This window comes from Pecten maximus, chromosome 14, assembly GCF_902652985.1.
Source record: "Pecten maximus chromosome 14, xPecMax1.1, whole genome shotgun sequence".
Classification (NCBI taxonomy): Eukaryota; Metazoa; Mollusca; class Bivalvia; order Pectinida; family Pectinidae; genus Pecten; species Pecten maximus.
The window spans coordinates 13,136,096-13,149,237 of record NC_047028.1 but is presented as its reverse complement, the minus strand read 5'-3'; the positions used below and the strand labels follow the sequence as shown (position 1 = coordinate 13,149,237).

The window sequence follows — 13,142 nt, the reverse complement described above, 5'->3', positions numbered from 1 at the left end:
TAAGATAGTTATGATTGTGCTGTCATAACGATGCGGATATATTGCGTTAGGCGATGAAGATGCTTTCTGGTAACCTTTCACGTGATTGGACAAAAGCATATGTCAGAGGTCGAACATAATATTTGGAGGTCTCGACTGAATAATTCACTACTAGGTCCACAAGGATATATCATATTGCGGAAATTAGATTTATCATAGAGCCTCGTGACGGATTATTGTTTTCATTCTAATTCACAGAAGTTGCTACATTCGGTCCCGTACTGACAATCCAATGGATAAAAAAGTCACAAATTCCCCATAAAAAATGCATATGTAATCATAGACGGAAATAAGGCTGACATGACGGTAATTACATTCCGGACGATCTATTCACTGTCAATTTGATTATAGCTAATTTAATTTCCATAAGAAAGTACAAAGGTGTGAATGTAAACATATATATAACATTTGCTTCATAGCACGCGCTGTCATCAAACGTCGATTCAACTTGATCTGTCATTTTGTTAACCCTTTTATTCCAACTATTTATTTATACCATCTGTACACCTCCTTAGATGTTTTCAAATGAATTACAATAGGCCTTCGGCGAATGAATTATCGACCGAGGGGATCATTAACACAAACATAACGATATTGTTTGTTGTTTATCTACTAAACTTGTGTACCTGACCCATGTTCTATGCCTTTATGTGATAATTTGTACCTTACTTTTACCTTGATAAAGGGACTGATTGCCTCGAAAATTTGACAAAGTACTTGTCTGTACTGTCGTTTTACAATATGACCATTTATATATATATAAATATACTGTATATGTATATCTTCTTTTGTCAATTATCAGTTTTATATATATTTTACTTGCATATCGTCAACTTAAACATTTTCTATATATATATACATATGAATTTGCTCTAACTCGCTACTGTACAACTATGAAAATGATTACTAGAAAGTTACTAGATCATAATTCCCAAATATATCCCATTAGTGTAGTGATACAAAAACTCCGATTGATCAAAATAAATCGCACAGATCTATGTAGTTATGATGCACACCAGAGGGGTATCATCACGGTGCAATATATTGATTTATCTGTTGAATTAAACTGAAAACATCGATTAGTTGGTGTTAATTTCCACGAACTACATTTTTCTGCCGGACCTTTTGCATGAACTCATCACGTCAGAAAAACAGGTCCAATTGACTGCGCGAATTTTACTTGTCCTTTAATTCTCACATGATTGCAGACAAATTCACCATAACGCGCGTTACTCAATCTGTCTGCAGTCCTACAATAATCATGGGACAATGACATTGCAAAACAGGTAGTTTAATGTTTAGATAACCTTTGAAAAGAGATATTTTCAATATCAGGTCCAGTCCCGTTTAGGCTCTCTAGTTAGAAAATCAATAAAATTGGTTTTGTATCAATATTTTAGTTATGTATTTTGTCTAAATATTTCATTAATTGTCTTTAAGGAAGCTATTTCTATTTTTTCTTTTAATTCTCATTCGATGATATCTCTCTTATATACGACTGAGTGGCGCAAACGTTTTACGAGCAAATGATTCAATATTTATGTATATTCAGGTGAAAATTAGGTGTTGCTGAATGTTTTTTGTAGACACACTCAGTGACCTCTATATTATATTTATATGTGTGATGTCGTGACAGTTCGGAGGAGGGAATGACATTGTTACAACAACGACGAAGGCGGTCTGACATAAAATGGCAGTCATGTTTAGAAATAAAATACCCGCCCATTGAGAGTCGTTTTCGAAAGACATATAGCTGTCTAGATTCCCCGACAAAACTTCTTCCCTCCTCAATCCCTCTTCTGTCATTTTCTCCCTTCTATCTCCTCTGTCATTTAAAGTCTATATTTCCGTTTGTCAATAACCCAACGAACACGTGGGGACGCAGTACCCGGATGACGTAAATGAAGGACACGTTCGTCTCTGACATCCATCAGGCAGATTTGAGCTTGTCGCTTCCCAAAAATAGACATGTCCATCATTGTGATTGATGGTAGGGTTTTGCAGTGTTAATCATCTGTCTCTTACAACAGATTGAGTAGCGATATTAGCCAAGCTCTTAACTGGAAATGTACATTGTAGTTACATTTAACGACATTATATGGAGGATATAGGAAATGAAAGGGACCATTGATACTAAAACAATGAACAATTATCTTGTTGTCTAATCAAGGTTCAGCATTTGAATCTTTCTTTTATTTATTTAATTATCTGTGTTTCTATGCTTTGGTTTCATACTCCGAGTGTCTTTTGTGAATTGAGTCCTCATACGACTCTGGATGTTGCAAGGACGTTAAACCAATCAAAAGCAAAATATAATAATTTAAACATTTGTGCATTTAAGTTTGTAATCTACATACCATACGTGTTTCATTTGTTATTTTGCTGTGCAATGTGTTGATTTTGTTGTGTGCAAAACATAAATTTGTAACAAAACTTCATTCAAGTATAACAGGCATTTACCATGTATAGGAAAGAAATATGTATGTAGGCATGAGCGATGAACATGAATTTCATAATACATTCACACATTCAAATATAACAATAGGTCAACTATGTGAATGTCACTTTTATTTCCAATGATAGAAAGAAACAAAAAACGAATTCTGCATTTTGCTGTTTGCCACATTGGTCGCCACATGACATTCCATTTCTCATTCAAAGACCTGCAGAAATGAGTCTTTTTTTATAGATACCTAATAGATTTCTTACCATCGCATTCACTTCTCGATGACCACACCAAGAACGAAAGTGCACCATGAAAACAATCATCTGTAATTAAGAATGTTGTAAAGTTCCTAAGTATATGTATTTTTGATGACGGTTCTTTTACGATAAAAATCTCTGGTTTTTGTTATAACAATATTTCGATTGATTCTTCAGGTTGTGTTGTTTTCTCAAATATTTCCATCATTCCCATATTTGATCAATATTATAGTGGTTAACTACTGAAGTATAGTTTGTGTGATATTTCATTTAACGACAAATGTACGATTAACAGTATGCATAATGTCAAAAACGAAACCCTTGACCGGCATTCATGATTTTATGATGTGTCGTTTGCTGATAACAGTTATAATGATGCACATTCCCGCATTGTACATGTTTCTTCTACATCTACTCTTGATTTTCGTATCTTATAGCGTCACAACATTGCAAATGCGTCGCTATGGATACGGTAGAACGACATTCCACAAGGTCCTTTAATAATTTAATAATGACAGCTCGTTAAAGACAGAACAGATTTGTGAGTCCCGCCTTAGTGTACACGATAAGAATGTCCCCAAATCTGTAGAGACGACATCTCACTGTGATGTCATGTGTATCCGAGAGAGCATAAGGCATTAAGGCATAAGGCATAAGAACAGTTCAATACAAATTGATTGTTAGATTTAGTGAAAGCTTAATAACTGACGAAAACGAAGAGGTTGAAATATATATGTCAAAAGAACATAAAATGAATTACGTATTTTACAATTTCGACTTCTCCAAAAGCTCTGAACCAAATTCAATGATATTTGGCAGGAAGCTTATATGGCCAAAAGTCTACCAAAAATTTAATTTACATGTTGTCCACCTCCAGGGGCCTGATGGCAGGAAAAAAGTCAAATCGACTAAAATTTCAATAAGCTTCCTCTCAACTCCCACACATTTAGAATCAAATATTTTTCACAGATAGAATGATCTTAATGTATTTTACCAAAATTATGATTTTCAATACCCTAGGGTCTTATGTATTTCCCTGGGTAGGGGGTAAAATTTACTATAGTTAATATAGAAAACTCATTTTTGAGCATTATTTAACCAATTGCTATTGAAAATAAAATTTGTTAGAATTATCAGTATGGGATGTTTGCTGAATAGTATTTGAATATTGACCCTGACTGACCCTCAGGTGCTTAAAAAAAAGTAAAATTAAGTAAAATTAAAAACAAAAACAAAAACAAACTTAAGATGTGTTGCCAGAATTGTGAATTTCATGACCCTAGGGCCTCATGTTTGCCTCTGGGAAGGGGAAATTCATTCTAACCTGGCTAACATTGGCTAACATTATCAGCTTTTAATGACAATTTGATGATATGCACATGTTGGCCCTGATTAACCCCCTGGGCTGATTGGCGGGACAAAAAAGGTCAAATAAACTGAATATATTTAAAACCTCAGGTGACCGTTAAGGCCAACGTGCCTCTTGATAATATGTATATATTATCTGAATTTGGACAAAGTGTCTAGTATGTTTAAATCACTTTACACAACAAATTACGATGAGTGAATTTTGTTGAAAGAGTTTCTGTTCCACTAAATAAGGTTGCATAGAGGAACCCCGCTAATCATTTAATTTTCTCTTGCAGGTGTCCTTGGCATTTTGCTAAATTAAAATGTGACATTCATTTCATTCTGGAAATTAAACCACATTTAGTAGCAATCCGGTGTCTTTAATCCCAACGGTCTATCCAGATCATGACAGGTTATACGACCCAAGACCCTGTAAGGAGGGCTGTTTTATTCGTAGGCTCATAAGGTGGAGAGATAACAATTAACAGTGTTTTTTTCATAGAAACATGTCCTCTATATCTGTCTATTAAAATCGCCTTCATAGTGTTTGTAGCATTTACTATTAGTTACACGAGTAACAAAGACATTTAGTGGTTCATAGACCAAGAACTAAAACATTTCCACAGTAAACGCGAAAAGCAGTTTACTGTCATTAAATTCAGTGTCAGATTACGATATGACCTGTAGGATATGACACAACAGCAGTATTGATGTGATGTATAAAATAGATAATTTTATATAAAGGTAGTTTACACTACTGAGAGAAATTTGATCCATTGCATAAGACAGATCCCCTAGGACCATTTTCCAGAGGTGTCGGAAGTGTTTCTACAATGCGAGTTGAATTATAAGTTAAGCTTGTACTGAACTTACATGTCATATCATACATAGGGTAAGTCCTAAACGTTTTTTTTTTATATGTTCAGGCATTAACAGTTTTTTTACCTATTTACCTCACAGAAATAGATAGTCCTAAAAGTATAATTGGCACAATCCAGTGTCTGTTTAAGCAAGAGATGTCCTGCCTGAATGCCAACGGCATGACATTTCAGGAAAATTGCTCCGCAAGTTCATCCAATTAAAGATAGCACTGTTCTGAAGTTAACTAAATGCCTCGATAGGGCTTGAAACAGTATAAGCGACCTACACAAATAGAAATGCTGCTGATAACCTTCGACAATCTTGTATTATAGAAACAATTTCAAATACAAAAATATGAAGCCCTTTTGTTATTTGTTTCTTTTTATTTGATACTGTATATACAGATTTTGATACAAGAAATATAATTATCAATCATAAAATATGCCTAACATAACACTTGGTGTTGCATTCGTGGAGAGATTGGATTTTGTTTTTGTATTATGAAATGCTGACAGGGATTTAATTGCTTTGTCTGCTGAGGCGTGTCCATTTGGGGGCTTTTGGGACTTTCTTTTATCTCATACTGGTCATATATGTTTTATATTAAAAAAAAATTATTTTCAAATTGACATATACGAAAAAACCTTTGCTTTTAAACTTTTCCGTTGAGAAAGACGAAGCTCTGTCGGCAGACTAGAACACATCAACACCGCGTAATCGTAAGATAAAGATACATTATTGTGTTCTAAATCACCTCTAATGTTATCAAAGGGCTTGAAAGAGCAAAAACAAAAAATACCTCAGAGATCATGTGGTATGTACCTAACGAGGGGATAAGTCCCCTTTCTTCCTCTGTGGGGATCCAGACAGGATACAAAAAAATAGTTACAGTATCGTGTCTTTATAGTTAATGACGATTGGTAAGTTTCGGTAGACACATATGGACATTCGGGATCATATAAACCATACAAAATGTCTGCTGAATGACTCCATTTTCCAACGTTTTTCATTCTATTGGATTTTTTATTTGACAAATTCAAACAAACACTGTAGTCTGCTTACCCCAAGGGTTTTCGCTCCAGTTTTTGTTTTGTTTTTTGTTTTGTTTTTTTTCCCATTTTTTTCGAATCTCTAGTGACATTTTCATTTTTAATTTTTGGCGAAAATGAAATGATTCAAAATTATAAACACAAACTTTAAGACTGAAAATTGACTAAACTAATTGAAATTTAATAGAATATTTTTTTTAAATATCTGTAATTTGACATTGCTATTGAGAAATGATAAGCGTTATGATTTGATCTCACCGAAAGTTACACATATTATTCAGAACTGTCAAGCTTTCTAAGTCCTGCATCAATACCTGTGTGCAGATATCAAATTGCCGCTCTTCAGAGTTGTAGAAAAAGGTAATTTGGTAATCAGTTTATTTCGAAACAAAAGTCACATTCAAGCAAAATACTGTTATTCCAGCCATACATGACAAGAATATACTAATGGCCAGATTAGAAAGCGTATAATTTTTCACGTTGATTATTCTTATTCTTTTTAACCAAAACAGTAAACTGATACACAGTTGTCCTATCCAAAGAGGGCTACCATCGCCATACTTCGTTCATACATAAGATATATATCATTTTTACTATTCGCCTATAGCTTTTTATGTATCTGAGCATATAGCAACATGCAAAAAAAATGTGATTTTCCCTCAGAGTTATACTTATCGCAGAAGTACTGAATATATCTCATATCTTTCCGTTCTACTAACCTATCATATCCTGTCTTGTAAATGGATATACTAATCGCCGAAGCTTCAACTTGTCCCGGTTTTGCTGTTTGACAGGAAGACACGGCATTTTTCTTTTTAAATGGAGAATTTCAGCTTAAAAAACGGCATTACGAACAACATAAACATCGAAATGCGATTTTATATTTATTGATTTTTTTCAGCGAAAATTGTATACGATAAAAATAAGAAAGACAAGTTCACACGAAGACAAAAAATAAATCAGAGAAAGGAGAGGAGAGTAGGTGGTAGTTCTGTCCGTCACCATAGATGAGATATATGGCTATAAATCTGAAGCAATGCCATATTGAAATCTCCGGACAGAGTTGATGTGTCAATGACATTGACAAGTCCCCCGTAATAAATCTCATGAGAGTTTCGGTGTGAAACGATTACCGTGAAAATACAGCGAGCACATGGGACATACCAATCAGTCAAAAAATAAATTCAGATATGCAATAGTCTGAAACTCGCGAAACGTCTGTCTGGGGAATATTGGTTATGGTAAGTCTTATAATCGGCTATAATATACCAATATTACAGGGGCGCACGTGTTAGACAATAATTCTAACGACATCGTATATAATCATTTCAACTTAAGGGATTTCGCGTGTTACATAAAAAACGGTTTATATGCGTAAACTAGTTGGAATTTGATAACTCTAGATAATATATAGCAGCTCGTGTCATGTTTAATGTTCTTTGAATACAATTCTTATTAATTAAAAAAATCATTTCATAGTTCTTTTTTGTATTACATGATTTAGAGATAAACATCTCAGCATATAATTTGGTGATTTCTGTAAAAGGAAGCTTATAACACGCAATTTGAGATCATTTGGACGTTTTTGCTACTAAGATCGGATGTCTGCAGAAAACTGAATTCAATCACCTTGTTTCATGTGCAATATGCAATTTATGAAGACTACAATGCCTACATGTATCATAAACATTGTAACGATAATTTTATTTGTTATTCTTCAAAATTGCCTTAACGACAGTTAGAAACATTCAGGATAAAAAAGGACATGTTATAATCACTCGGTGCAAACGAAATGGTAAAAACCTCTTAAACTATCTTGAATATATCTTATCCAAATTACTATCCCAAAAGGAACATTAAAACATTTTCCATTTGCTTGTTTGAAATCAGAACATTAATATAAAAATGCATGTTTTATATAAGGAAGGTGTAGGAAGCATAAAATATTTGAATGAAATATATAAAGAACAATATCACATTTCCATTTCCATTAGCATCAAAGTCATCCGTCCTTGGCACTCAATAGACCCAACTATTGATATGAAGGATGTGTTTCATGAAAGAAGCGACAAGGCAATCGCAAAATTTAAATGTTGATTTAAATCTTCGTCACATGTACATTCGGTACACAACTACACAATTTTGTGTTTGTTAAAACGATAACCAGATATCGCTGTTTGAACACCCCCATTTAATTCAAGAATGTATCATATGAAAATTGCATAGCATCAGAACCAATAAACAGAATATGAAACTGCGCGGATAGAATTGCTTCAGAATATTCCTGATTTTTCGGGGAAAATACAAAACAAAATTTTAAAAAAATAATAAAAAGATGCGATTAATTACTTCAATTTTCAGATTATATATATATGAGTCTTCAGTTTTAAACTGTGTATTTTAATGTAAAAACAATGTGTAAACTATGCTTGTGGAATACCAGCATATATGGACACACGAATGTATCATAATAGTAAAGAAAGAAAAGTATTTTAGAAATGAATGTCAGTTAGCTTTTCAATTATATCTTCATTATGTCATAAAATATAATACATTGCCATAAAAGGTACTATCAATAGGCGCGTGAAATGGAATATCATAACGTGAACGATATACCGGCGGAACAATCTCAGAATATATAAACTTATGTTATACTGTAATTATGATGGGTAATATTGTTAGTGGCGGGACGCTCGCTCAATGGAAAAGGTTGATGCCGGTTACAGTAGCTGTAAGATAATTTATTTATTGTAGTACCACAGCGAATTACATACAGTTAACGTCCATTTACTAATGTACTGTCTGCGATTTAATTCACTTTAAACAACCCTTTACATATTTCTACCACGATGGGACTCTAAGACGAGACTTTAAGACGAGACTTCAGACAATAATCCATAAAACAACTTTATGCCATTAACCAAATAAGATTATTTTAAATAATAATGTGTTTACAACCTATCTATCGATGCTGTGTCCCTATGGTTAGGATTTGAAATTCTGAAATATTTGCTACGGTAGTAATTGTTTTATTGCATACAGCTTTTTACTTTTTAATCATATGACGTATTGAGCTGTTTCAGTCATCCTGCGATAGGGGCTTTTGCATATATAATTTAACCTTAAGTCGCATCTGACGTTTTATCGTCACTAATGGAATAGATTTCTCGAAGTTTGTTAGCTCTGTATAGTTGATTTACATAATTACCTTCACGCTTTTAAACTGATCATTTGTCCAAGGGTATGTCTCCAGAATATAGATCCATGTCCAGAGAATCCGTCTGAGCGTACATATCTAAAGTATATATTAGGAGAACACTATTTAGAATACATATTTATATAAGTCTGGTCGGCTTTGCATTATAGACCCGGGTAAATAGAGAAACCGATATTTCACACGATAAGAAATGACAACCAATGAACAAAAGAAAGATAGGCACGGATACTTCTTACATTCAACACGCGATAAAAGACCAGGTGTCTCGGAAGATTAATTAGCACACGTTCTTCTTCCGTCTGTACTAACTGGCTAGTATGAGATATCGTCAGGTTTACATCATTAGGTGACAGGCGTTTCTATAAAATTCCGGTTAATGTGTCATACGAAAAGACAAATATTTATTATTTATTTATTATTGTCTTCCGTTCAATAGTTTTAACGAATAAATGTATTGTCAAAATTCGTCGTTTTATTTACTATTTCCTAACTTTTTATCTGTTTCCTCATTGACAAGTAACCTTTATAGCAGTACTTGATTCATTTCGAAACACAGATTAAATTTGTTTCTTCAGTTGAATCAAATTCCTGGAAATAACACATCTTGATATATGGTGACCTTTAGTCCGGATGTCGTTTTAAGGCACTGATTAGACAAAGGAATTAACAAAACATGGAAAGAAACAGGTAATCGTCGGGAACAATGCGAATCTGTACACCAAGCGTGTGATAGACAGATCATGCCAAGAATGCAATTTGTCAAAGTCTAATTCGTAACACTACGAGAGGGGAAAGTGCTTTAACACGTAACAGATAGGGATTATAAAAGGATTGAGATTAAAGAGGAAAATAAATTGAGGGGGATACATCCTTGATTTTAGGGGAAAATTTAGATCCATCAGGGGGTCGCAAAACATGCATCACATTGCAATTAGCTAGTTTTATTCGTTTTACATTTTCAAAGGTCAGTGGACATTAGCGGGATTTCAACTATGTGTAATTGATTAATGTCTTCGCTTGTCAGGTATGATTCGTAACATATAAACATTCTTCTGCATACACTGTACATTGCATGAAACGAATTCTTGGTTACGTATCGACATATACTTGGTTCCATGTGGACATATCGCTACAAGACGTTTTTCCTTCCGGAATGTCCAGACTTACAATAAAATAACTGGAATTTCTGTGCGGAGGAAACAAAGAACTTATCTGTCTGCCTCTTTTTGATATGTTCTCTTTATCTTCTAATGTGTATATCGATATGGTATCATTGGTCTTGTTGCTAAATATAGTAAATACTCTTAATATGCATCTGTTCAACGAATATGTAGGATTGAGACTGAATATTAATGATGGGGATTAATATCAAGATGCAGTGAAAAAATATAAACTTATAGACGTATAGAATGAAGGATTAATGTGGAAAATATAAATAAGGTTTCAGGCTAAAACCTAACGTAAACATCTGATATACATTGATGTAACTTCTTGCCACCAAGTTTCATTTCTAAACGACAAGTAGCTCTGTAATAACAAATATCCGATTTAATCAAGCACGGAGAATATATCCCTGGTATTTTACCCTCAACAGTTCTTTGGCGCCATTACATCTAGTAAAACAGTCATTCCAGCAGAGATTATCGTCTAGGAAGGTCACATTGGGATATGTATCAGACAGCATATAGACTATCACAGGTCCCTTGAGAGGACACTCTGTCAACGGCGAGGTTAGCATCTGAAAGTCTTGATAGTTAACTCTTTAATTCACTCTTTTAATCCAAACTTTTTGCCATCGTAATACCAGTGGTTTGCCTTATGGTGAAAACGACGCAGTTCTTCTTCCACTTTGAAGATTAAATTCTGGAATTCTTTAAGTCTGTAATCCGATTTCGTGGCAAACAACTGGAATGAATCATCTGATGTAGAGATTTTTTTCCCAAATCATTTTTTTTAAATTTAATGCCGGCCTTCGACAAATCTAGTTTTCTGACATACAGTTAAATGATGTTCTATTTTCTTGATGTTAATCCCAGTTGTGGTGTTTTGTTTAGAAAACCCTAACTTCATTGAGGGAACTGTACTCTTGGGAGGTTCAATTGTCGTCTGTATGATGCTATACATGCTTACTTTCGTTCAAGCATCTTGTAGTAGTGGTTGTTGTCGTTTACCGTACATGCCCTTTACTTCGAGTGATGACATTAAAGCTTTTCAAGTGTCCAGGTTCTACCCACATTCATATACAATACACTCGTCTTTCCCAGGCACCAGAGGAGATTTATAAACGGACATTCGTGTTCCTAACTTAACATTAAACTATATAATAATTATTTAATTGATATGACTTGGTTTTTTTAGTCTTGTTCTTGGTTTCGTTGTACTGCTTCAAAACGTTAAACTTCAAAACACCTTCAAACGTTAGGCTCATTTCACCAGAGTAAGGCTTTTATTATTTCCAACACTATATAAACCATGAAAAAAATGTAACCAAAATGACCTTTTGATTGTATCCTCATTCCGTACACTCCTGAATATTGTCCAACAACGGGCGAAAAATCAACAGTCGTCGACACGTCGCACATTTATTTCTAACCAGTTATAGATATGGAGCTCTTATCACATACTGTCTTACTTAACCCGATGAAAACGCTTCTTAATACGCTCTCAGCTTCTATCTTGTTTTCAATTGTTTCAATAGCTTTTGTAACTCGTCCTGATCAAGTGCGTTTCTTTACAAATGTTTATTATGTAAAAGTCCTCTCTTTGATAAATGATTTGGTCTCTGAAGAGGGCTTCCATGACCCGCCGATATAATTTGGTAGACAGCTAATGGGACTAAAACAACTCTTCCATGTCCTTCGGTATTTCTTAGTAATTGTATTTATTCATGCTCAACATAAAACTAAAACCAATGATTGAATTGAAAAGGCCATCTTATACAAGATGACAATTTATTATAGAAACATGAAAATTATTATCATCAGAAATATTATGAAAAGCTCATCATAAGATGGCTAATTCCGCATCAGTATTAGAACAAAATACAACTTGTATGACAATTTACATCCTTAGGTTGGTATTCGACAGAATTACGCCAAAATACAAATCGTATGACAATAATCTTAGGTGGGTATTCGACAGAATTACACCGAAATAGAACAAAATACAAATTGAATGACAATTTACATCATGAGGGGATATTTAGCAGCATTACCCCAAACCGTATTACTTTTAAAAGGGTTGAATGAGAGTGGGCTTCGAAATAGCTTAATTTTAGATTTTGTTCTATATGCGTAAAAACAAAATGGCGATGATGAAAAAAAAAATTCAAGTCAAGAAAAGTAAACAGCCAATCACCGACCAGCAAGTGCTGTATGCTCTGGGGCCCCCAACGGGATAAAAAGGCCCCATAAAGGGACATAACCCAAACAGAATAAAATTACAAAAGAAAATAATGGCCATTCTGTCCGAGTCTGCAGTTATAGTTGAGTCCTTGCTTACGCATAGGGAATAGCGACCCACATTTTATCCCGATTGTTGATGAATATTTTAGCAAGCGTTATCATGAGCTTTATTGTGATGAATTCAATGACATAGGATACAAGTTAATCACAAGTTTTGGATAGTTTGATTAGTAAACTATGTCCGATTTACTTATGACCAATCAAAAGTGTTGATTGTGCACGTGACCCAGTCCCGTGCTACTCTTGGTTCAGTGAGCAATCGGCTTTCGTCTAGATTCTTATTGCCTATAGCAGTACTAGGTAATATGAATTACAACCATCCACTTAAAATAGCATATGTCGTACCTTGTGATACCATCCGATACTAATAGTTCGTTCGCTAATCCTAAGACTGGTTGAAAACAAAAATCGTCAACGGTACCAAGGAATAGCGAAAAAAATCAGTCACTCAACTTACAT

General features: G+C 34.1%; 1 protein-coding gene across 1 annotated transcript in view; it reads left to right on the top strand.

Annotated features, from left to right (window-relative positions):
- LOC117342268 overlaps positions 1 to 13,142 on the top strand; it is a 191,127-nt gene that overhangs the window by 63,675 nt on the left and 114,310 nt on the right. The gene's annotated exons all lie outside the window — the stretch shown is intronic.